This window comes from Paramisgurnus dabryanus, chromosome 1, assembly GCF_030506205.2.
Source record: "Paramisgurnus dabryanus chromosome 1, PD_genome_1.1, whole genome shotgun sequence".
Taxonomy (NCBI): domain Eukaryota; kingdom Metazoa; phylum Chordata; class Actinopteri; order Cypriniformes; family Cobitidae; genus Paramisgurnus; species Paramisgurnus dabryanus.
Genome location: NC_133337.1, coordinates 1,747,313 through 1,774,873, shown reverse-complemented (window position 1 = coordinate 1,774,873; position 27,561 = coordinate 1,747,313). Strand labels below are relative to the sequence as shown.

Below are 27,561 nucleotides of genomic sequence, written 5' to 3'. Positions count from 1 at the left end.
TGTGAACGAAGGTCCCCAGTGCTGCGAGTAATATATCCTGTGAAGTGAAATTAACCTGTGCTTACAGCAAACACTCACCTGTGTTCTAACGAAGGCTCTGTGTGAACGAAGACCCTCAGTACTGTGAGTAACATACTCTGTGAAGTGAAGTTAACCTGTGCTTATAGCAAATACTTGCTTGTGTTCTAACGAAAGGCTCTGTGTGAACGAAGACCCTCAGTACTGTGAGTAACATACTCTGTGAAGTGAAGTTAACCTGTGCTTATAGCAACAACTTACCTGTGTTCCAACGAAGGCTCTGTGTGAACGAAGACCCTCTGTAAGCGAAGAACCCCGGGGTTGATCCAAAGAGCCACGCAACTAAGACCTGAGGGAAAGAAAGAGAAAGAAGGGTGAGAAGAATAGCGACCTAGAACAACGTACCACTGCATAACTTTTATTTGATTCTGCCTCCAGGAAGAAGCGGAGCGCGCCACGGATTCTCGGACTAGAGCCCCAAAGGAGCCCCTGTCCCCAGTCTTTGTCCCAAGTGGCCCTGGAGGCGAGAAGAAGACTCATTAGTTTTAAATTGCCCTTTCCCCCTTCCCCCTTTCCTTTTAAATATTTAATAAAGTTTATTTTAACCGTAGTTACTCGTCTGTCTGGTCATTGGGGTGGTCTTGGGAAACTCCTCGAGGTGGAAGAGTTGAGAGGGGCGTGACCTTTAGTTATTCGGGTACGCCCCCGGCCGTGACAGATTTGGCGTAGTCGGCAGGGCTCCACCTCGAGTTGAGCGACCAAGGCTCTCCAATGGCCGACGACGAGTTGCCAGAAGCCCCACCCCGTGTTGTGCCTGAAAGGCCAGAAACGCCACCCCGTGCCATGCCCGTGTTCCTGGGAAACCCCTGGGTGCAGAAGTACAGTGGGGTCGAGTCCGAGATCCGTTTAACTGAGTGGAGGGCCCAGATCGAGTATTTGGCCGGCCTTCAGGGGCTGAGTACTAGTCAACAGCAGCAATTTGTGTTAAACTCACTAGGAGGAGAAGCCCGGCGAGAAGTACAAGCCGCCCCCGAGGCCGTTCGAACGACCGCCCAGACCATATTCCACTTCCTTACCGAACAGTATGGTGATACTACCCCTGTGGCCGTCCTGAGGGCACAGTTCTTTAACTGCAAGCAGGGCCCCCACCAGTCCATTCGAGCCTTCGCCCTGAAGCTGCGTGAGCAGTATGCACGCCTGCAGCGACGTCAAGATCATGGGTTGGGAGACGAGGAGACCCTGTTAAGGGACCAGTTTCTGCTAGGGCTCCGAGAGGGCCCCCTCCGTCAAAACCTCCGAGTACAGTTTAGAAGAGACCCTGAACTTACGTTCGATGACCTAAAAAAGGAGGCCATGGCCTTGGAAGGTGACCAAGTGGAAGTAAAGGAGGCCCCCGTATGTGCAGCAGTGAGTGGCCCGGTGGCGTCCTCGGAGGTAGCAGACTGGAAACAAACATTGAAGACGGAACTCCTGAAGGATGTGCGAGACCAGATGGCCGAATTAACTAAGGCCCTAGTAGGAGAGCTGCGCCTGGGGCCAGGAAGGAAAGAAGAAGGGCCCGCCCCCCGAGGACGGACGTACTCCGATCGAGGCCGTGATGGGATGAGGCGACCCTGGCAGGCTAGTCGGCCCAGGTTCGAGTGGGACGAACAAGGGAGGCCCATTTGCAATCGGTGTGGGACCGCAGGGCATGTGAGTAGGCAGTGCGGACCACGAAGAGCCTCCGAGGGGGGTTTTTAAGACGACCGGCCACAGTGGGTCATGTGGTCGGCGCCCCCCAAAGTGACCCCCATAGAAGAATGGAACCCAGGGACGGGATGATCGGGCTTAGCCCAACAGTGGAGGCACAGGTATGTGGCACCACGGTGCGCTGTCTCGTCGACACTGGTTCCCAGGTCACCTTATTCTCAGAGAGTCTGTCCCACTAATTATTTGGAACCTACCCCGCACACAAGGCTGAAGCGCCCTGGCTTACCCTGAAGGGGGCGAACGGTTTAGAGATCCCCTACATCGGCTATCGACTTACAGACTTCGAATTGTATGGAGTACGAGTCCCGCAGAAGGGGGTCATCATCGTACAGGACCACTGCCTCGGCCGTCATCGAGCCCTCCTAGGTATGAATGTTCTCTCGGAGTGCTGGGAGGAGCTATTTCGGGCTAGGCCCGTTCAGACAATACCGAGGGCCGAACGGCCAGGCTGGGAACGAGTAGTGGCCGACTGCAGGCGAGTGCAGCTGGCTAAGAGCCGAGATGGCCGAGAAGAAGTTGGACGAGTAGCATGTCGATTTGCATTGTCAGTGCCAGCAGAAAGCGAAGCCATAGTGTGGGCCAGGGTGCCACAACAGCATCAAGGCCCCGAGAGCTGGGTGTTGGTCGAACCTCACGAAGACTGCACGCAGGTGAGAGTGGCCCAAGGACTGACGGTGGTGCGATTGGGCCGAGTGCCGGTAAAGGTCTGTAATGAAAACCCCTACCCAGTACACTTACACAAGCACCAGCGGCTGGTGACGGTGACGTCGGTCGAGGGCCATCAGGTGCGGGATAAGGAGGATGTGAGTTTCCGGCGGGTGCACCCCGCAGTAGTTGAGGTAGCACTAACGCAAGCAGAAGGAGCGTCTAGGACGAGGGAGAAAAAGGTACCGGCCCATTTGACAGGGGACTCCTTACGAGGAGAGGACCTGGAGCAGGAACAGGCAGATGAGCTGCGGAAGCTACTGGAGAGATGGCAACACGTGTTTTCCACCCATGATGAAGACTATGGTTGTACGACGGTAATACGACACAGTATCCCTACGGGAGAAGCTGCACCGAGTCGGGAGCGGTATCGGCCAATACCCCCCACCTTATACACAGAAGTGAGGACTCTCTTGCAAGGTATGCTGGAGCAGGGGATTGTGCGGGAGAGTAGCAGCCCATGGGCGGCACCTATAGTGCTGGTCCAGAAGAAGACAGGGGCATGGAGGTTCTGTGTGGACTATAGGAAACTGAACCAACTGACCAAGAAAGATGCGTTTCCCCTGCCTCGTATTGAGGACTCGCTGACAGGTCTGACCAAGTCTGCATGGTATTCCACTTTGGATTTGGCCAGCGGGTACTGGCAGGTACCGGTTGAGGAACGGGACCGAGAGAAGACCGCCTTTACCACGCCTTTTGGTCTTTTCGAGTGGGACCGGATGCCCTTCGGTCTTTGCAACGCTCCCGCCACCTTCCAGAGATTGATGCAACGATGCTTGGGAGGTCAGTTAATGGAATCTGTGCTAGTATACCTTGATGATGTGATCGTGTATTCCCCAGACTTTGAGACTCATCTGCAACACCTGGAAAAGGTGTTCCGAGAGATGGAGAGGTACGGGTTGAAGCTGCAACCGGAAAAGTGCCACTTGCTGCGCCGCAAGGTGCAGTTCTTGGGACACGTGGTGAGTGCGGCTGGGGTGGCCGTTGACCCCGGGAAGGTATCTGCAGTGCGGGATTGGGAGGCTCCCAGGACTGTAAGGCAAGTGAGATCATTTCTAGGCTTTTGTGGGATACTACCGGCGATTTATAAAAGGGTTTTCTAAGATCGCCAGACCCTTGAACCAGCTGTTGGTCGGGACAGGGCGACCACGGGGACGGGGATCCCCCACGGTGGAGTGGACCACGGAGTGTGAGACGGCCTTTAGGGTTCTGAAGCAAGAATTGTTACAAGCCCCGATTTTGGCATATGCTGACTTCTCCCAACCCTTTTTACTCTATACAGATGCCAGCAACTTGGGCCTGGGAGTGGTGCTCGCACAGAAACAGGATGGAGTAGAACGGGTGATCGCCTATGCTAGCCGGAGCCTCCATCCCGCTGAAAGAAATGATGCCAATTACAGTTCCTTTAAGCTCGAATTGCTGGCACTAAAATGGGCCCTGAGTGAGAAATTCAAGGATTACCTCTGGGGAGCCAAGGTAACCGTGGTCACTGACAATAACCCTTTAGTACATTTGCAGACGGCCCGGTTGGGAGCAGTGGAACAGCGGTGGGTGGCCCAGCTAGCCAACTACGAATATCAGCTGCAGTACCGTCCGGGGCGGGAGCACACCAACGCAGATGCCCTCTCCCGGCTACCAGCGAGGGAAGACTCGAGGGGCTCGGCCCGAACTGAAGGAGGACAGGAAGAGGAAGGACTGATGGTCGGGATAGTAGAGGCGCCTGGGAGCCAACAGGAGGCAGTGCCCGTAAGTTGGGGTTGGGACCCCCAGCGTTGGAGGGCCAGACAGCAAGAAGATCAAGAGCTACGGAGGTTGAGCGAGTGCCTTAGGCGGGACCGGCGACCTACCCCCACCGAGAGACAAACTCAGACAGAGGTGGGTCATAAAATACTGGGACAGTGGGAGAAATTGAAGTTAACAGAAGGTGTATTGTGCAGGACTATCCGGGATCCGGGGACTGATGAAGAGGTCAGTCAGATCGTGGTACCGACCAGTCTAGTCCGGACACTCCTGGAGGCCTACCACGACCAGATGGGGCATCAAGGGCAGGAGCGTACCACGTCATTACTACGCCGACACTTTTATTGGCCAGGGATGGAGGATTCGGTGAGTACGTTCATTAAAGCATGTCCCCGATGTACTCTGTTTAAATCTCGACAGGAACCACGAGCACCGATGGTACCCATCCACGCAAAGGCCCCCCTCCATATCGTAGCAATGGACTATCTGACCCTGAGTTGTCCGAAGGACCGATACCAGAACATCTTAGTCGTGACAGATTTGTTTACCAAGTACGCCTGGGCCATCCCCACCCTCGACCAGACCGCAAGCACTACGGCCACAGCACTGTGAAGGGCGGTTTTCCAGCCATTTGGGTGCCCTGAGTTCCTGCACTCAGATCAGGGCCCAAATTTCGAGTCCCGTATAATTCGGGAACTGTGCCAGCTATATGGGTGTGTGAAGACCCACACGACCTCGTACCATCCCCAAGGGAATGGGGGATGTGAGCGGTTTAACCACACCCTGTTGAACCTGTTGGGAACGCTGGATCAGAGACGCCAGGACGACTGGGTGAGTGCCTTACCGAACTTATTACAAGCATACAACAACAGCATCCACAGCACGACGGGGTATGCCCCCACGTATTTAATGTTCGGTAGACATATTCGCCTGCCCACAGATCTCCTATTGGGAACATCGGGAGGGGAGCCAGAAGGGAACGTGACTGAGTGGGTAGGACGACACCACCATCGTCTCCACTTCGCATACGAACAGGTCAATAAGAAGATCCAGGCGGCGGGGGACAAGAACAAGAGGTTATATGACAGAACGGCACGGGACGCCCCCTTGCTTCCCGGAGAGAGGGTACTAGTCCGGGATAATCGGCGGCTAGGTGGAGGCAAGTTGAGTGATCGGTGGGAGGCGAGGCCGTACATTGTGCAGCGGCAGCAGAGACCGGGACAGCCGGTATATACGATCCGGCCAGAAAGGAAGCCCGGACCGGATCGGGTGGTTCATCGGAACATGATCCACCCCTGTCCAAACTATCCCCCGCTAGCCACAGAGGTGGCTCCTAAGGAGCCGGAGACTGCTGCCCCCTGGTATGAAGGGTGGGTTATTTTCTCAAGAGGTCCGGTAGAGGGACCGGCCCAGGCGGCCCCAAGGGAGCCCGAGAACTTACCTGTTGTAGAGGGTCCAGCGAACGAGGTAGCCCCAGAGGCTCCAGGAGAACCGGACGACTTACCTGCTGAAGAAGCCCCAGAGACTCCAGGAGAACTGGACGACTTACCGGCTGAAGAAGCCCCAGAGCCCCTACCACAGCGTCCCCAGCGGGAAAATCGGGGACGGCCGCCCATTCGGTATGGAGAGTGGGACACAGGAAGCGGTTCTAGGGACTAGAACCATTTCGGCGGGGGAGGATGTCATAGGTGACGGTTTGTAAGGGCGGAACCAAAAGCATGGAAGACGATGGTTCCGCCCGGACGCTTTACTCTGAACACCGGAATTCCGGGGTTTCCCCGAAGACGACATCAAGCCTGATTTCGCCCAGGTGGGGATAATTTACACAGCGGTTGCTGATAGGCTGATGAGGAGAAGAGGTAGAGAATATAAAGACCTTTGAAGACATCAAACGGTGTGCTTGTGGTGTACTTTGTATACGCTGTGTTGCTGCTTTGCAGACGGACTATGCTGGCTTGATCGTTTCCCTGGGGAAGAGAGAAAGGCACAGTCAGCTAGCGAAGGAATACTGGGAGACTTCATTCGTGAGAGAGCGGACACAGAGCATTCAACAGTGCAGATATTAGAAATCATTGACAATGAAGAGTGAGTCACAGCTGTAATACTTATCTGTATATTACTTGGAAGAGGAGTCGCTGGGTGTGTGTTTGCCTTGTGTTTGAGGTCCCTGGCCCCACTGGAGAGGAGAGCGTGGGCGAGCCGCGGGGTGACCGGAAGCACGGACGAAGCAATTGGTAGGAAGCACCGTTCTCCAATCGAGCAGTGGCCCTGTGGAAAAAGGAAGCGCAGGTGAGCCAGAGGAGTGATAAACAACACGCCGGGCCTGTGAATAACACAGATCTCACTCTCATCGGTGGTCTAGCTATCGCCCAACTATCCTCTCGAGGGAGTCGTAGCCAGGTGGCAAGGGCGATCTAAAAACCACGTGAAGTTGTATAAGAGTGCTGTGGGTGAGTTTCACTGATTGATGGTGTTTACGTTTTACTTGCTGTGTGTATGCTGTGCTTGTAGCGCCCAAACTGCCTAGCCTCGGACGAGTCGCGAGACGACGACATCTGTTGTGGCCTGGGTCCTACGGAGAGTGAGAAAATTAAGCCCTGTGCCCCGGGTGTGTCAACGAGAGCGTCGCTCCTCCAAAGAGCAGACAGTGGTGAAACCCAGTGAGTAACGTAGGAAGTGTACCGTGCGGATTGAGGGTCATAGCTGTGTGTGTACTGACCTTTCCAACAGAAGCTCGTGGTGTGCGGGGCCCCGACGAAAGTTCGCCCCAACTCGTGACCCCGGCCGTGGAAGTAGGAGGGGGAGTTCGGGAAGCGTTCGGCTCCGTGCCACTGAGCCCATTAGTCCCTACAACGCCCGGACAGCTTGAGTGGATGGGCAAAGGATCACGGTGCACTGACGCTGTAGCGAAAGTCCACTGTCTGCGAGTGAACGAAGATTCTCAGTGCTGTGAGTAATATATCCTGTGAAGTGAAATTAACCTGTGTTTATAGTAAACGCTTACCTGTGTTCTAACGAAGGCTCTGTGTGAACGAAGGTCCCCAGTGCTGCGAGTAATATATCCTGTGAAATGAAATTAACCTGTGCTTATAGTAAACGCTTACCTGTGTTCTAACGAAGGCTCTGTGTGAACGAAGGTCCCCAGTGCTGCGAGTAATATATCCTGTGAAGTGAAATTAACCTGTGCTTATAGCAAACGCTTACCTGTGTTCTAACGAAGGCTCTGTGTGAACGAAGGTCCCCAGTGCTGTGAGTAATATATCCTGTGAAGTGAAATTAACCTGTGCTTATAGCAAACGCTTACCTGTGTTCTAACGAAGGCTCTGTGTGAACGAAGGTCCTCAGTGCTGTGAGTAATATATCTTGTGAAGTGAAATTAACCTGTGCTTATAGCAAACGCTTACCTGTGCTCTAACGAAGGCTCTGTGTGAACGAAGATTCTCAGTGCTGTGAGTAATATATCTTGTGAAGTGAACTTAACCTGTGCTTATAGCAAATGCTTACCTGTGCTCTAACGAAGGCTCTGTGTGAACGAAGATCCCCAGTGCTGTGAGTAATATATCCTGTGAAGTGAAATTAACCTGTGCTTATAGTAAACGCTTACCTGTGTTCTAACGAAGGCTCTGTGTGAACGAAGGTCCCCAGTGCTGCGAGTAATATATCCTGTGAAGTGAAATTAACCTGTGCTTACAGCAAACACTCACCTGTGTTCTAACGAAGGCTCTGTGTGAACGAAGACCCTCAGTACTGTGAGTAACATACTCTGTGAAGTGAAGTTAACCTGTGCTTATAGCAAATACTTGCTTGTGTTCTAACGAAAGGCTCTGTGTGAACGAAGACCCTCAGTACTGTGAGTAACATACTCTGTGAAGTGAAGTTAACCTGTGCTTATAGCAACAACTTACCTGTGTTCCAACGAAGGCTCTGTGTGAACGAAGACCCTCTGTGAGCGAAGAACCCCGGGGTTGATCCAAAGAGCCACGCAACTAAGACCTGAGGGAAAGAAAGAGAAAGAAGGGTGAGAAGAATAGCGACCTAGAACAACGTACCACTGCATAACTTTTATTTGATTCTGCCTCCAGGAAGAAGCGGAGTGCGCCACGGATTCTCGGACTAGAGCCCCAAAGGAGCCCCTGTCCCCAGTCTTTGTCCCAAGTGGCCCTGGAGGCGAGAAGAAGACTCATTAGTTTTAAATTGCCCTTTCCCCCTTCCCCCTTTCCTTTTAAATATTTAATAAAGTTTATTTTAACCGTAGTTACTCGTCTGTCTGGTCATTGGTGGTCTTGGGAAACTCCTCGAGGTGGAAGAGTTGAGAGGGGCGTGACCTTTAGTTATTCGGGTACGCCCCCGGCCGTGACATATATGTGTGTGTAGCGGACTCGTGCGATAGTTTAAACGTCTTTCTTTTACAATCATCAATGGCTCAACGTGTCTTTTAATTAAATAGAAAAATATAAAAAGATGAAGAAGCCTAAAAAAAGCCAGAGGCCTGGCCTGCGTATCAACTGTGATGTTAAAATTGTCCCGTTAAAAGGCTGAAATGCAGGGCTCTAATATATATATATGTATGTCGTGGATGATCAAGTTTTTTTATGGTTGCAGCTTGTGTCTTCAGCTTTTAAAAATCTTGATATTTCACGTTTGGACGAAACAAACGCACAGTTTGCACTAGACTCATAACATACCTAATCAACATCACTTTCCTCAAATCTGAAATATCAAATATCCAAACAATGGAGCATTTGACCCTTATCGGGGAACTAACGTACGTATTTCTGGACTTCCTTCTTGTTGCTCTGCCATTATGTTCGTTCAAGATGAATGAATGTAAATCTTGTGATGTCAACTTAATTCTACCATAATACAGACCGTGCTTGCAAATATCCACTCCGTATTCTCTGACTCCGCCAATATCAAGCAAACACATTGCTTGATTCTAGACCGTCTGCTTTGTGCTTGGTCTTTACACATTAATCGCGACGATTGTCTTAAACTAATCGTGGGGTGCACATATCGTTATCATGATAAAAATACGATTAATCGTGCAGCCCTACTGTGACACTCATCAGAATACCTAATTATAACATTGACACATGTTTTCTGAAAAGCCCTTAATCTGTTACATTACTTAGAAAACAAGGTCTACTGCCAAATATATAATTTTTTTAAGAGCTGTAGATTATCAGGGAAATTTAAAATTATGAATAAAATAAAACCAAAATAGCTGTCAGATAAACTATAACAAATAACCCAACATATTTTCCAATAAAAAAAAAAAAACTAAGGCATACACCATTTTGCATGAATAAATGTGTTTATTTTATTAACACGTATGAAAGATTTTGATTATTAATGTGTTTATGCATTTCTAACAAAACACACAAGACTAAAGCTGAATCTAGGGATTTGGACTGCAGTGTTTGTTATAAATCTATTGCATGGTTATTCAAGACTAAATAGGAATTTTGTGTTCTTAAACTTTTTACTTCACCTTCATGGCGCTTGTTTTTCCTGCTCCGGGCGAATAGCTATAATATCCAAAAGAAGACACATGTTGATAGACGCGTCAAACGCATGCGGAGCTGCATAGATGGACTGACAACTGTATTAAAGTATTGTGAGATCAGACAGCTTGTAATCATTTCGAATGGCTCCCGAGGCACAATGATGTCACTCACCTGCATGAAGTTAAGAACAAGGGGGCCCCCTAGTTGTGCGGGGACCTATGAAGCTCACGTAGTCTGCTTATAGGGCGGATAGGCTCTGCTAACTGACCACATATTTGAAGTCTATTCATCTATATTCTCGACTGAACAGCTCTTAAAACTACATTTTATGACCACTGATCTATATAAATGACTGGATTGCGCATAGAACGCTTGACGTAACTGCGTGAGGTGAAGCCAGCGCAGAGTTCGAGCCGCCATCTTGGTATACCCAACCGGCAGAGAGCGTCATTGACTTCCATTCAAAATCATGATCAAAATGTACCCCCTTTACAGCGTATCAGTTACACAAGGTTCATTTTTAGGAAATGTGTACGTTAATTATTTTTTAATTCTGGTGTTATTTGCAATGTTTATGTTTTAATCGGGCAGGATAATGGATTTATAAAAAAACGTTAAGGTGAGTGTGTCTGTTGCATTTGTTAATGACACGGGTATAAATAAAGTTTATTTTTTGACATTCAGCTACACTGTGATGGTCAGCGTTATTTTTCTAAATAAGTTTAGGTAACTTGTAAGTTTAGATAACATAATTACAAAACTAGCAAATTATTGCATGCACATACAGTACAAAGCATGATTATTTATTTAGATTTCAGAATGAGCACGTTTATTGTCATTAATATGCTGCGGTCTGTCTGCTGATCTGATACTGTAATAAAGATGAATGTATAATAACTGATTAAAACGCAAAATGTACAACTTTCAGTAAATAACTATTTACATGCTTTGGACGTTTGTGTTGTAATAATGTACAGGGTGACTTCACATTTAAAAACGTAGACGAGTAAAGTGATGTTTTATCATTAAAATCTGATAACGTCCATTGATTTAATAGAACGTTTGGGTATACCAACATGGCGGGGCGGTGGCTTCACAAGTGTGACGTCATGCGCAATCCAGTCATTTATATAGATCAGTGTTTATGACACAGAAAAAGTAATATTTTGAATATTCCCAGCGGGCATATGACCGACCTTCAACGTTGAAATTTGGTTGAAATTAGGTCAGTTGTTTGTTCAACGTTGAAACAACGTTGAAACAACGGTGAATGGTAAACGGTTGAAAAAGGTTAATGAAATGCTTAAAAATCAACGATGAAATTTGGTTGAAATAACGTCAGTTGTTTGTTCAACGTTGATTCAACGTTGAAACAACGTTGAAACAACAGTGAAGTAAATGGTTGCAGAGAGACAATAAAATAATGTTTTATAATATGTGAATCATTCAGAAAAAAAAATTTAAAAACTCATTTTATAAAATTTAAGAAATTATAAAAAAATGTAACAAATAATTGAATATACAGGTAGCGAGGTAATCTGGCGAGATTACACGAGACTGGACTGTTTTAACGGCTGTCTGCGAGATCTTGCGAGAAAAGGCTTCAGAGAAAGAAGAGGTAAGGAAATATAAAGTCAATAAGTCAATGTAAAGGCATAACGTTATTTTATTCACATATACAAAGTGGTATGACAAAAAAGCACGATGCCAAATCGGGTTTGTTTCTGTTAGTTGCGAATATATTCGTTATAGTAGTTAATTTGCTAGTCCACGGGATGTTCCAGCCGAAATTGGACTTCGTTATTATGACTATTAATAAATTAATATGAGGTTTGTTTTTATCAACTTAACCACTTGGTGGTTTTTGCTTCAGAAAAGCAACTAGTTATAAATGTAAGGGCTTTTTTGGACAACTTCGGTGAAAAAGTGTTGATTTCGTAGTTCAGTCAGCGTAACTTATATCCGAGAGGTCTTACAGGCGCTATAAACACCTATCAGCCTTTTGAAGGAGGAGCAGCTCGAGTGCGGTGCGGTCAGCGTTAAGCTGCTTAGTTTCTCAAATTCATATTACTGATAAAGTGTTAAAACTTAGATGAGATGTTGGTGTTTTATGGCTCACAAATTCGCAATAACGGATACGTATAGCAGTTCGTGTTAATGACATTAATGCAAACTTATTGATGACGTGATAACATGGGCGTCGAATCCAATATTATTATCAGGGGCGCCGCTAGCAATTTTGGGCCCTATGAAAAAATAGGGGGTCAGGCCCCCCATACCCAATTCGTACCAAACATACAATCCAACCTACTGTAGCTATTCAAAATCTTTGTCTGTAATTTAATAATATAGAACTATTTATTTTGCTATTGTTTTGACCACAGTTATCAGTATTTATAGATACCTAAAATGTCTGCAGCTAAGATAATTTATTGTGCAATGCAAATTTAATTGAAAAATACAGTACATTAAATCAAATATTCAGAGAAAATGCAACATTCTTAAAGATTAAAGATAAATGTGACCATGCCTGTGAAAACCCAGCTGAAGTATTTCTTTGTGATTTACTGTTTTCCACATAAAATCATCCTATATAATGTAAAGAACATTTGTGAAAATATAAACTTGATATCTTTAATGTTGACTGAGTAATGTCATGTCAGCGATTGAAATCATAGTGAAATTAATGCTTGAAATTAAACTGTGATGCCTTTTATCTTACAATAAGATTTGAGGCTTTAGTCTGATTTTCAGAGTCTTAGTGACATACTGTATACTTGAGCTGTTACACACACAACATTGTAACATTTAAAAATGGCGAACAACAACAATGCATCTTTTCTATGTAAATTCTGCCTGAAATAAGACTGGGTCAACAATGCTTGACCAAAGCGGCGAGGTGAGCTTGAACCTGCTTACATCACGAGGCATTTTTTGGACCCAACATTCAATAGGAAAATTCAACTGCAGTAGCCACCGTTGAACCTGAAGAGGGCAGCACTCAGACGTTTTTACACCATATATTGTAGCATTGAAACACTTTATCCAAATGTCAAAAAACTTACTAAAATCAATGAACAGCACTAATAAAACCCCATTCTTACAGATCATTAACTAAAAAAAGTTGGTTTAGGGTTTAGTTACTCTTTAAGAAAACAGCTATACTGTTATTAAATGATTCTTCAGACTGTTTTTTAATCAACGGGTCTCTTAAATGAAATGAAAGACAACTATAGCAGATTACGACATAGATTTCCATTGATTTCTTAAACCTGTTGCAAGTTGAGAAGCTTTAATATACATAATTTGAATAGTTTAGCCTTAGTTGCATTTCAGTTTTATCACAACGATTTACGACTGCATAAAAATCCTTCCTTGCCATATTGCGTTACAAAACAAAACAGTGTGTTACCGTTCGCATTTCTAGTTTATGTTAATTAGCTTATACGGGCTACGTTAATTTAAACAGCTTATAAGGGCTGACTTCGCGTTAGAATCATAACATAAAACAGGGAACGTAAATCACCTTGTGTTTTTTTAAACTGAGGTGAACAGAGCGAAGACTTATTACAGTGGAAAGAAAACTGCATTGTATTGCTCCAGCGTCACATTGTGTAAACTGCATTTATAGTAAGGAAGTGCACATATGCAGATATCATAGGAAATAGCAGTAAATACACACACCTTCCTCTCTTCTGAAGTTCACTCTGCACTGTAAGACCGTGGATTGAAGACGGCGCTAAAACGCAGAGTAAAGACGGGGCGGAGCTAAGAGGGCTCAGCTTAAGGGGGTTGCGTGTGCGGCACAGTCCTTGGCTGGGGCCCTCAAAAGTTCATGGGCCCTTAGAATCGTCCTAACTTCCCCCCCCCCTTACGGCGCCCCTGATTATTATTAATCATGCTGAGGTTTTCTTGACGGGGTAATGTGTATAAATGCAGTTATAAAATTAAAAGGGACAAGATAGTCGACATGACCCTCATGTTTCCATGGCAATCAGTCAATCACATGTTAGGCTTATGATCGCACCTGCGGTCATTCGCGCAGTATCCATGATTTTAAGCGGCATGAAACACTTAAGTTAAATCCTTTGTACGAAAATATCATGTCGTGTAAGTTGGCATGTTCTATTCGAATTTAAATACATTGTAATGGTGTAATTTTGCTTACTTGTTGAATAGTTAGCAAGTTTTAATGGAAATAGAAAATATTGGTTATCTAGACAAATGTGCTCTTGTTTTTAGTATATTTTTATAACTCTTTTGTAATGTCTTCGTTATCAGAGCCCTTCAAATTAGAATATGGTGATGATCTTGTCAATGCTGAGATTTTCATGCATCAACAGCCACTACATCTGGATCAGGTAATGTTGTGTTAACCCTGCTATTCTACAATATTTACTTAAATGCAGTATGCAAGTGTATGTATTCATGTTCTGATAAAAGTCATTATAGAATTCTCTTCCAATATTGCACTAATTTTACTTTTTTATATTTTGTCAAGATTGAACAAGAAACAGACAGCAAGGGTTGTCAGGTCAGAAACAGAATGACACACAAACACAAGAAACTTCACAGGTGAGAATTGAGAGTGGCTTTTTAAAAACACCTGCTACTTGTTTCTAAAGACTGGTTTATCATTGTCATTAGGAAAATATAAGAAACTAATTTAGGATACAATAGTTACTTTTCAGCACAGCAATTAATTTCTTTTCTATGCCACTATTCCTTCTACAGTATGTAGGCCTACATATTTCAAACACTTTGTTTTCAGTATACAGAGACAAAAGTTAATCCAGTGTTCAGAGTGGATGTTGATGCAAGTTTTATAGAGGCTTCATATTGACAGAAAAAAAAAATGGGTCTTTGTGGTGGTGTACATGACAGCATTTATTTGTTCTTATCTTTATGTATTATGGCTTTAATCATATTTTTTTTAATTGTCAATGAGCTACCGCCCACCCTGGTAATGCACCACCAAGATACCATGTTGTAATAGAAATGTCAGGAAAAAACTTCGGAGTCAAGTGCAAGTTAACAATATTTATTTAGAAAAATAGAATGAGAGATCTGGAGAGCAAAGTCACTGGTAGATCCACACACGGCACACACCCGTTGACTCACTCTGGATGATAACACTACTGTGGGAATGAAGCACTCCCACAGTAGGAGAGAGTGAGTCGGCGCTACACGATAATCCAGTACAGATCCGAAGGGAGAGAGAGAGCCACCCAGGCACTCCGTCGAGAACACCAGCACAGTCACCACACGCAACAGAGGGATGAAACACGCCGCCCTGAAGGTGGATGACAGGCGGAGATGGAAGATGGTAAATCCAAGTTCTCAGACGGGTAATCCACTGTGAAATCCTGATGTAGAAGAGCCACCCGGAAACCACTGGTCACCGCCTAAAAACGAAGCGAACCAGCGGTTCCGAGAAACAACAGTCGTTAGAGTCAATGTAATCCACAATGGTTAAAAGGTGTACTCCACTCACGGGTGATGATGCAAACCGGAGAGAAACAGAGACAGCTGGTGTACCGCCTAGAAACGAAGCGAACCAGCTGTACCGAGAGACAAACAAAGTCAATGAGATCCAGTAATCCACAAGCGAGCGGTCCGGGCGAAGACGAGTCCCCGAACGCCGAAAACCAAACCTGGGGTAACAAGAGGAAGAGACAGAGAGCGACTGACAAGACAAGACAAGGCAGGGCAGGGCAGGGCAGGGCAGCAGGACTGTGATAAAACAATGAGCGCGCAACGAAGGACAGGACTACGTGCAATATAAAGGAAAAGGTAAACGAGACATCACCGGTGAACAATTACCGAAACAAGGGGGCGGAGTTAGTGAACACACGAGGAACCGGCACCACAGGTAAACAACACACACACACAGATCACACAGCCATCGATTACCCAGCAGTCATGACAAGAAATCCGTAATTTACCATTTCTTTTTTGTGAAGCGTCTCCCCTAAAACCTTACAATGCATTTAATATTTGTTTTGTAACCAAATCAAATTCTACTAATCCTAATAATTAAGATGCAGTGTTTTGTATTTCACAATTTATGTTTTCTTTTTAAAAGGGGCTATGACTTGTTTTTATTTTATTATGCGTTTTAAATTGTAGGCAGATCAACATGCAATTTGAAGACGTCTGATAAAATACAGAGAGGTGAAGTAGTGTGTCTTTCCAGATCCCCAAATCATTCCCCCTTAAAAGGTAATGAATAGTGTTATGACAAAAAAATTTAAACATTCTTAATTTCTTTAAAAGTTGTACTTGGGCCACAGTTTTCTGTATTTCTTACCACAAGATTACATTTATATTTCTATACTAATGAAATATGTTTTTTTTTCCAAACTTTATCAAATGCAATGATCGCTAAGTTGAGCCTGAAGAGGAGATTTGGGAAGATGCTGTTTCATAAGTCGCTTTGGCAGATCACCTGTGGTAAGTTTGTCAAACATATATTAAAAATAGGATTAGAACATCTCCTAATCAAAAGTTTTTGATCAGGTCGGGATGTCTGCTAACAAAATGCCTTGCTGGTCTGGGCAAGTTTAAAGGCTTACATAGACAGTCCAGAAGTTCTGAAGTCCATCTTCGATTTCATTGGTAAGGGACTACACAAAAGGCTGTTCGACCCACACGTAAAGCAACCTGTCAGTGTTTGCTTTAAGCATCTCATTTGGGGGTGTTGAAAATATAAAGTTAATATCACTTAAGCATTCAGTATTGGATTCATTTGTAACCAAATCGATCAGAAGCACCATTCACTACCATAGTATTCTTTTATCCTACTATGTAAGTCAATGGTGCTTCTGGTCAGTTTGGTTGCAGACATTCATTAAAAAATCTTTGTGTTCATCAGGACGCTTTAAGGTGTAGAAACATCTCTGCAACCTCAAGAGAAATTGGAGGCAACTGAGCTAAATTGCAGATGTTGTTGCAAAGGGTCTGAATATGTAATAATGTAAATATGATGTGTTTTCTTTTTTCATACACTTCCAAAAGTTTCTAAAATTTTGTTTTTACTTTGTAAAAATATCTAAACAATTACAGTATCATGCAACAACATAAAATTGAAAGTGAAAGGTGTATGATAATTTCTGAATGCACTGCAGATGATCTTAATTGAACCTCATTGTAATCTTCGTAAACACAACAGCTTTGTTCTATCATCAGATGGCTATGCAATGTTTCAAGTCAGACTATCAAAGAAAACGCATCTTGCCCTGATGTGCAATAACAAGATTTTTTTTTCTACATGGGCTAAAATGCAGCATTTTTTTAAAATTAAATATCTTGTGTTTTTTCCCCTCCTTAGATGCTGTCATCGTATTAAGTACAGCATGAGCCAGAATAGATGGGTGGTGGTGGCCATAAGAAGACTGTCAACTAAACCAACAACAAAATTCATATTTGCAGTTTTTCTTGAATAAAGTTTTTCTATTCAGATTAATAAAATGACTTTTAAACATGATTTTGTTTCATATTTTATGATTTTATTCTATATTTAGAAAATTCCACTTCTGCACTACTAACTGGAAACCAAACTGTTTGAAAGAATGTGTTTTTATCCATAAAAAAATATTTTTAACAGCTGCTTTCATGTTTTTATTTGGAAAGGGTAGGCACCTGCCATCTTATTTGTCCACATTTAAACTTTACCTTCCTTAAGTGTTTAGTTTTATGAATGGGGTTGTACTGTAAGTTATGCGTAGCAAGTTGCATTCATATGATAATTGCACTAAAAATGACATGTTTACAGTAAATCATTTAGTGAGTATTGCAGTGTAAAGTAAAAATCTATATTTAGTGTTAAAAACAACAAGGAAATAGAAGGTTGAAATTGCGTCATGATATCAACCATAATTCACCTATGTTGAAAGTGTGACCGAAAGGTAATCCAACGTTGATTCAACGTTGGTACCTGACGTTGATTCAATGTTGAATCAACATTGAAATGCCGACTGGGTTGTGCAAGCCTTAAGCGTCATTGCCGTAGACACAAAATACATTCTGGGAAACTTGGCTGTCAGAAGTCTGCACAAGTCACCTCTGGATGCATCCTCGATAAAATGGACGGGTAAAGAACACATCCGGGGATGTTATGTGAACTTGGCTTGATGCGAACTTGGATTTGGAACAGTACTTGGGCCACGACTGATGAGGTTTTACAAGTCCACAAGAACACAAGTACAGACAATAACGCATATTGATAAATGGCCACTAATTTCCAGTGTCCCGATACGGCGCTGACATCTTGGGTCTTGAGTCTGCGCAGTAGCGATTTCGGGACCAGTCCTGCACAGTAGGACTAAAACAAACTTATTTTAAAAACAAACACTTGAATTAACATCAGCGTGATAAAACTACAGTAAATGACAGAAACCAGCTTCGGAAAAAAGATAATTGAAGTGTAATTAAATTGTTAAGTTGGTCTCAAGTCCCATTGAATAACATGGGGGAGGCGGAGTTTATGATCTATACTGTCTGGGACTAGTCACTGGGGGGGGGCGATCGAGATGTTTTGGCTTTATGTGTAAACTAACCATTCTGAACACCTTATGATAACACTGGGACTTGATAAATTTTACAATGAAGTCGCAGTCTCGCGGCAGAGCCACGAGTTCCATTACAGTGTTTAATGCCCCACATGGAAAGAACCTATATGTGGATATATGTGCATATATGAAACCTATATGCAGTTTATATGCACATATATGCTGCATATATACAGCATATATGCGCATATATGAAACATATATGCAGCTAATATGCACATATATGCAGCACATATACAGCATATATGCACATATATAATAATATATATGCACATATATGAAACCTTATGCAGCTACTATGCACATATATGCTGCACATATACAGCATATATGCCCATATATGATAATATATATGCTGCATATATGCAAAATTGAGGTGCATATATGTTCAATTCAATTCAATTCAATTTTATTTATATAGCGCTTTTCACAATTTGTGATTGTTTCAAAGCAGCTTTACAGTAATAGAAGCAGTGGAAAGCTTAAAAAAACAACAGATAGCACAACATAATACACGATAGCAGCTAAATTTGCTGCAGCTATGAATCAACATTATAAGCGTGCGTATTGCTAATGTAACGTAAAGAAGAGGGTGCTAAGTAAAGCCCAAGAAGGCTGCCTCCCCGGGTTGAAAAACCCCCTATGAGAAAAAAACCCCAGACTCAGCAGGGGAAGTAAAAAAAAGTCTTAGGAGGAAAAAACCCTTGGGAGATATATTTATATATACATTGAAACGATTAAGGAGATTAGGCGGAGGTAAAGCGGGTTCTGCTGGTGGTCGTTGGTCATGCATCAGCTGGGCATCACGTTGACGGTCTGCCGGTGAGTCAGAGGTGTGCCAACTTTCACATTTACCGGAACTGGGTCTGTTTGTCTCAAGTGTCCTCGGAGACGAGGACGAGACATGAAGAAAGAAAAACAAAACCCAATTAGCGTAGGGGCCATTCATATGTATAAACATGTACATATACACAAACATACATATATATATATATATATATATATACTTATACATACATACATACATACATACACACACACATACATATACGTATTGAAGATACGTCATCCCAGTGACAGACTCTGCACAGTTCGGTTTAGGGAGAACGAGAAAAATGCACGGGACGGCGAATGTTTTTAGGAAATGGATGCAGTGACGCCCTTTTAAGGACTGAAGTCCCGCCCCCGACTAGTGGGCTTAACACCACAAATCTATACCCACCAAGCTTTATTAAAATCCGGACGAGCAAGGGAGTAAAGGGGAGACGGGGACGTGACTGCGCCAGTCATCTCCCTGATGCCTGTCTAGGCTTCACAGTACTCCCCTACTCGACTCAGAAACCTCAGGTGGAGGGCCGAACAAGTGATAACATAATTCCATACATAATTTTCAATCACTCCTCTGCGCTTGGCAATTAATGGCCCGATTCGGGGTTTTATTGGTCTAGTGTTGAAGTTTTGGCCTTGTATTGTGGTTTGTATGTGCACAAAGTAGCGTTTCTTTTCCTTATATGTAGCCTTTTCTATTTTATACGTGAAATTTGTTTTTGAAAGTTTATGCCTCGGCCCATGGTTTGCTGCAAATATGTAAACAAGTAAGGAGAGATTAAACATTTTCTTAAGTTTATTAATAGCATTTACCATGCTTTGAAATGTTGACGAAAATGAGGATTTAGTTTATTTATTTATCAGGTTGTACAAGCTATCTATTGTGAGATGAGTACCATTACTAAAACAAATTATGTGAATGCCTTGTTAAAGAGAAAAGTTTTAAGTCTAGATTTAAAGGTATCTATTGTGTCTGATTCTCGGACAACGGTTGGTAAATCATTCCAGAGCTTAGGGGCTAAGTAGGAAAAGGATCTTCCACCTTTAGACACTTTTGATATTTTAGGGATAACTAAGAGACCAGAGTTTTGCGAACGCAGTGCACGTGATGGATTGTATTCTGATAGTAATTCTCTAAGATATGAGGGTGCTAGGCCATTTAAGGCTTTGTAGGTGGTAAGTGATATTTTAAATTGTATGCGATAATTAACTGGTAGCCAGTGTAAAGATGCTAGAATTGGACTTATGTGGTCATACTTCTTAGATCTAGTAAGCACTCTAGCAGAAGCGTTTTGAATTAGCTGCAGCTTGTTTACCTGATTTGCATGGCATCCCCCAAGTAGCGAGTTACAATAGTCTATTCTAGAGGTCATAAAAGCATGAATAAGCTTCTCTGCGTCAGATGTAGACAGTATATGGCGGATTTTTGAGATATTTCTAAGATGGAAGAATGCTGTGCGGCAGACGTTGCCGATATGACTATCGAAGGATAAATTGCTGTCGAACATCACACCTAAGTTCCTAACCGAGGAAGATGGTACCACAGTGCAGCCATCTATGTGCAACTTGTAATCTGACATATTATGTTTGTAGCGATTCGGTTCAATAATAAGCATCTCTGTCTTATTGGAGTTGAGCTTAAGAAAGTTATATGCCATCCAGTCACTAACATCGCTAATGCAGTCTGTTAGCTTAGAAAACGTGTGGGTTTCGCTGGGATGTGAGGAAATGTAAAGCTGGGTATCATCCGCATAGCAGTGAAAACTTATTTTATGTTTCCTGATAATGTCTCCTAGAGGTAACATATATAATGAGAACAGGATAGGACCTAAAACTGATCCCTGCGGTACACCATATTTAACCAGGGAGTGATATGACTGTTCCTCATTTACATAAACAAAGTGATAGCGATTGGTTAGATACGACCTAAACCAGGCTAACGCCTGACCACTGATACCAACATAGTTTTCTAGTCTATTGAGTAAGATTGTGTGGTCTATTGTGTCAAAGGCTGCGCTAAGGTCTAGTAAAATAAGAATTGAGATTTCACCACGATCGGATGTTAATAGGAGGTCATTTGTAACTCTAAGCAACGCTGTCTCTGTGCTATGGTGGGGCCTGAATCCTGATTGGAACTTTTCATACGTACTATTATTTGTCAAGAATGTGCGTAACTGGCTTGCCACTACTTTTTCTAATATTTTCGAAAGAAAAGGGAGATTTGAGATTGGTCTAAAGTTATTAAGCTCTCCCTGATCAAGCTGTGGTTTTTTAATCAGCGGTTTAATAACTGCTAGCTTGAAAGCTGTTGGAACGTATCCTATTTTTAACGATGAGTTAAAGATATTTAGAACCGGGGTTGACACTACAGGGAATACCTCTTTAAGTAGTTTTGTGGGAACGGGGTCTAATATACAGGACGATGATTTGGATGATGTGACTAGTTTAGAGAGCTCATCTATTGTAGTAGGTTTAAATGAATCAAAATGTTCATATGGTAATCTAGTGTTTAGTGAACTAATGGGTAGAGTGATGGCTGCTTGGGTAGTTACGATGTTTTCCCTAATAGCCGTAATTTTGTTAGAAAAGAAGTTCATGAAATCGTTACTATTGTGTTGAAGTTTACTATTGGTTTCTGTTTGTTCTTTGTTTCTTGTCAGTTTTGCAACTGTGCTAAAGAGGAAACGAGGGTTATTATGATTCTCATTTATAAGCTTGCTAAGATATGTAGATCTGGCGGTTTTAATAGCCTGTCTGTAGTGTTTAACACTCTGTTTCCATGCTGCGCGCCATACTTCTAACTTTGTGCTTCTATAATTTCTTTCCATTTTTCTAGCTGCCTTTTTAAGGGCTGCTGTGTGATGGTCATACCATGGAGCTGGCGGTTTTTCTTTTAATCTCTTTTTTCGAATGGGAGCAACGGCATCCAATGTGTTAGAACAGACATTGTTTAGGTTTTCTATTTCAATATCTAGATCGTCACAGTTATCTGCTACATGTTTCATTTGGGACAGGTCTGGAAGAGTGCTAATAAAGCTATCTTTAGTGGTGGAAATTATTGTTCTGGCTAGTCGGTAGCATGTTGTAGATTGAGTGATCCTATCTAGAAGTACAGTGTATGACACAAGGTAATGGTCAGAAACTGCATCACTCTGAGGTGATATTTCGACGTCATTAATATTGAGTCCGAGTGACAGAATTAAGTCTAATGTGTGATTACGAGTATGCGTTGGCCCTGTCACGTTTTGTCTAATATTGAGAGAATTTAGAACATCTATAAACGCACGTCCTAATGCGTCTTTTGGGTTGTCCACATGGACATTAAAATCACCAACAATAAGAGCTTTATCTACAGTGACTACAAGCTCAGATAGGAAATCTGCTATTTCATTAAGGAAATCTGCATGGTGGCCCGGTGGTCTATAGATTGTCGCTAAAGCAAAAGAAAGCTGTTTGTGGTTACGATCAGTTATTTCCATATTTAACAACATTACTTCAAATGATTTAAATTTTAGCTCAGATTTTTGGTTTACTTTAAACATTGTGTTGTATATTGTAGCTACACCACCCCCTCTCCCATTTAATCGAGGTTCGTGTTTATAATAATAGTCTTGTGGGGTGGATTCATTTAAACTAATGTAGTCGTCTGCTTTAAGCCAGGTTTCTGTTAAACAGAGTACATCTAAGTTTTGGTCTGTAATTATTTCATTGAGAATAGGTTCTTTATTGGTAAGCGATCTAATGTTAAGAAGGCCGAATTTTAAGATTCGAGATTCATCTGTTAATGTATTGTTTTCTAATTTTATTTGAATCAGATTTGTACCAGATGTAACAAGCGGTGCCCTGTATTTATATGTTCGGGGAACAGATACAGTTGAAATGTGCTGATATTTCGGTAAGATTGACTCGAAGTGCTGGGATATATGTGATCTTGACATATCACGGCAGCTAACAGATGGACGGTTAAGCCGATCCGTCTGTTTCCTGACCTGGGCCCTGGATAGTCATACTATATCAGAATTAAGACTATTGATCAGATTTTTAGTGAGTATAGCACTTCCTTCCGATGACGGATGAAGGCCATCTCGGGTTAGGAGAAATGGTCTTCCCCAGAAATGCTTCCAATTGTCTATAAACCCTACGTTATGCTGAGGGCACCACTTTGACATCCATCCATTGAGAGACACTAATCTACTATGTGTTTCATCTCCCCGGTAGGCGGGGAGGGGACCAGAGCATATTACATTGTCTGACATTGTTTTTGCAATTTCACACATCTCCTTAATATTATCTTTGGTGATTTCCGACTGGCGGAGCCTAGTGTCATTCGTGCCGGCGTGAATAACAATCTTAGAAAACTTCCGCTTAGCATTAGCCAGCACTTTAAGTTTGGATCTAATGTCAGACGTTCTGGCTCCCGGTATACAGTCGACTATGGTGTTTGGTGCCTCAATGTTAGTGTTCCTGAGTATAGAATCTCCAATGACCAGGGCACTTTTAAAAGGTGTTTCAGCTGGTATACTCCTTAGGGGATCGAATCTGTTAGAAATTGTCGTTACGTTATGGGTCTTAGAAGGACGCCTTATATGACTATGCCGTCTAACAGTCACCCAGTTTGACCGCCGACTTGACTCTGATGACGGAACCGAGCCATGTGTATTTTGATAAACACTATGCGCGCTCGATACAGTATTTGTAATATTTATATTAGCATCTGATGTCGGAACCGAGCCATTAGTCTTTTCGCTCGATAGATTATTTGCGACAGTAACATTAGCGGTTTTGCTATCCTCAACTAGCGTTCGGATGCGCGATTCTAGTTCAGCAACCTTCTCAGTTAACCTTAATACTTCAATACACTTAGTGCATGTAAACCCCTCTATGCTAACAGCAGAAGCTAAACTATACATGTGGCAAGTAGTACATGTTACAATAACAAGCGGAGTCTTACCGCTTTCATGCTGGGCGATGGCGTCTTCGTTTACCCGAACGCGGTCCCCGGAGCTGCATCGCGTGGGGTGTTCGATTGTGACATGCCTCGGTCGCCTGCGAACGTCTGGGGCCAGGGTGATGTTTGGCTTGCCGAATCTGCGAAGGCCGGGCAGCGGTTCCTCCACAGCTTCCCGATCGCTTTCATGTCGTTCACGGTCCGTGAAGCTGCATCGCGTGGAATGCATGTTTGTTGCTCGCTTGTGGACGTCGGAAGGCAGGGTGAAGTGGGCGCTGTACCTCGCCTTGGATCTGCTAAAACCGGGAAACAACTCCTCCACAGCTTCCCGCTCAGGTGAGGATAGGTCAGAAAAGCATATATCAGATGAATCCGCCATTAGATCGGAAAATGCTAGCTTCAGCCTCCACCCTGTGGATGCTAGCGGGCTATATGCTAACAACACTGGGTGTTTATTAGTGATAAATAGTTTCACGTGGTAGTACTGCTCAATAATCGTCACGGTAAAGTATTCCTATGTAAAACTAATAAGTTATATTATATAAATAGGAATAAGATGGTAAAAAAAAAAGCTTTTAGATGATGAACTCGACGGAGCTACGATGCACGATATGTGCATATACAGGCCATAAATTATGTGAATTATTAAATAAAGTTATGATGTCTGCACATTTAAAACATTTACAAGATCTGTCTAGGACATGTATAACAAAATGGTTTAATTTAACAGCTACTGTTCAGTGTTATTTAACAGCGACAGTAGCGCAGATGGTAAAGCAAGTTGTCTAATGATCGGAAGGTTGGGTGTTCGAATCCCTGCAGTGGCGTGTGGGATTGCATTTTTTTTTGTGATCGGAAGGTTGGAGGTTTGAATCCTGGCTCCTGCAGGTGAAGACTGTCATTGGTTGGACCTTTATTTATGTTTAATTTATTAGCAGCTACAGATTTTAATAATTTTACCAATATATAGGTTAACATATATGTGCATATATGTACATATATGTACATATAATATAGGAAAACGGCCAATTTTATATATGTCACATATATGTAAAACTTATATCAAAACCTATATTGAAACATATATGTTTATATATGTTTTTTCCATGTGGGGCAGAATTGTATTTGCAATGTTTGTATCACTTTTTTCTGAACACCTTTTACCAATTCCAAACAACAGTAATTTTAATAACTAACATTCATTTTTTTTAAATATATATTTTCCTTTCATCCTATTTTATGACCTTGCTGCTTGAATCAGGATTTAGTCTAATGGTCACACCTCAGTTTTGACATTTCCATGCATGGCATCTTTCTTATGGTTACAAATAATTAATTTCCAGTGTGTGTCGTACATTTTTTTGGCCCATTTTAAATGTAAAAACAAATGTGCCTAATAACCTGCACACTTGAATATAAGGTGCTTTATTCTCCAGCCAGCCATCATTAACAATAATGTATTACTTATAAATGCTTTATTTACAAAATTGATGGTAGTTTAAGATTAATTTGGTTTGGAATTAGTAAAATATTTGATAAATACTGTGATCAAAAGTTTGATGTAGCTGCCTAACATTTCTGCCCACACTGTATTTTATTGCAGTGTAATCACTCATTTTACAAACATCATTGGTCTATCACTTGTGTTTTTGACTGTGTTTTATCAAGAGGATATCTAACGACAGTGTTTTAAAAGCAGTTCTGCTTACCGCACGTCAACTCTGTTCTCAGTCGTCTCTTATTTTGACAGATGCACACTGACACTGCATGCTTCATAAAAAAGCCCAAAAAGTTGTGATTGGGGTAGCTAAATAAAAAAGAACCAATGGGCTGCTGATTAGGTGTCTTCTGGGCTGGTCTGTCCAAAGAAACAAAACATCTTACGCTAACTTTTTTGGAAAATGCAGTACATAGCCACCGTGCCTTTAAGCGGCATTAATGAATTAAAAACAGAAACAAAGAAAGAAAGAAAGCAACGGGCTGCGTTGCACGATGTACGAGTGTTATGGGCTGGTCAGACAAAAATAGTGTGAGATGTATGATACGTCTCACAAAATTTGTGTGTATAATGATACTCCCCCTCTGCATCTGACACAAGAAACAGAGGGGGAGGGGTGGAGCCTGTTAAGAGATGATTGGGCCAGCCCAGTACCAGTATGGAAAATGAACCAATGGGCTGCCGTCCCTGCTTAATGGGCCGGTCGTTGGCCAATTAAAAAAAAAATTATTTCAACCGACCCCCAAGTGCGTCGGCCCACCGGGCATTTGCCCGGTATGCCAGTTTACCAGCCCTGCCCCTAAGGTGGTCCTGAAGCGTTTACAACAAGAAGGCTTAAATGCCAAACTGGAGAAGTGTTCAAAGAAAATTGAGGCGGTTGCTAATTGGCAGCCGCCTCAGCATGTCTCAAAACTTCGGCCCTTTTGGGGTTTTGCCAGTTATTACAGAAGGTTTGTGGAGGGTTTTGCTAAGCTGGCTGCCCCACTTCATTGTCTAGTAGCTGACCTGACCGAGGCCAAGAGAAGGAGTACAGCCCAGTCTTGCTAGGAGGCTTAGGGGCCAGTCACACCAATAGCGTTTATGGCAGTTGCAGGCGCCTTTTTTGAATGATATTCTATGGGCAGGGCGCGTTTGCGCGCTGTTTATGCGCGCCGAGCGCCTTGCGGTTTTTTGCCGCCTGCCGCGGACGCGTTTTTGAAGGAGCGCTGAGAGCGGAGAAGCGCCCGACGTCATTCGTGTCTTTCCATTGTCCAATCGAATGAGGGGAGAGGCGGGCCTTACGTTGTGGTGAGGGAAGTTTACTGTTGCTTTGAAGAACCGGACTCCACTCGCTCACTCTCTCCTGCGTGTTTGTGCACCTCTCATCCTCAAACAAGGTCAGAGCAAGCGTCCTCTTTTTAAAGTTTCTGCTGATATGACAGTTAACAGCAAAAGAGCGCTCACGCTTCAATATTTGATTGACAAGACAGCTGACTCGGTGGTTGCTTAGCAATATGAAAAGCCGCGTCGCACTGCTCTTTTTTTTAAAAAGGCAGTGCGTCGCGCCTTGCGTTTGCAAGCGTTTAAAGCGCTTTTGGTGTGACTGAAGCCTTAGACAGAGGAGTGTCAACAAAGTTTTGATACTTTGAAGCAGTGGTTGGTGAGCGCCCCTCTTTTGGCTTATGCAGACTTCTCATTGCAATTTATTTTAGATGTGGATGCAAGTTACAGCGGATTGGGAGCAGTCCTGTCTTTGGAACAGGGAGGCAGAGTTTGACCAGTTGCTTATGCGAGTCGAGGATTAAGACCGTCAGAGAGGAATATGTCCAATTATAGTTCCGTGAAACTGGAATACTTGGCCCTTAAATGGGCAATGAGTGAGAAATTCCGTGAGTATTTACTTGGACATAAGTGTGTGGTATACACTGACAATAACCCTCTGAGTTACCTTAATACTGCAGTATTGGGTGCTTTAGAGCAGAGGTGGGCTGCTCAACTTGCCGCTTTTGATTTCAGCAT

General features: G+C 43.3%; 1 long non-coding RNA gene across 1 annotated transcript; it reads left to right on the top strand.

Moving 5' to 3' along the window:
• The first annotated feature begins 14,019 nt into the window (after positions 1-14,019).
• On the top strand, positions 14,020-15,941 carry LOC135746976 (uncharacterized). Its single transcript, XR_010531645.2, has 3 exons — positions 14,020-14,080; positions 14,221-14,294; positions 15,849-15,941. It is a non-coding gene; the product is annotated as an uncharacterized lncRNA (long non-coding RNA).
• The last annotated feature ends 11,620 nt before the right edge of the window (positions 15,942-27,561 follow it).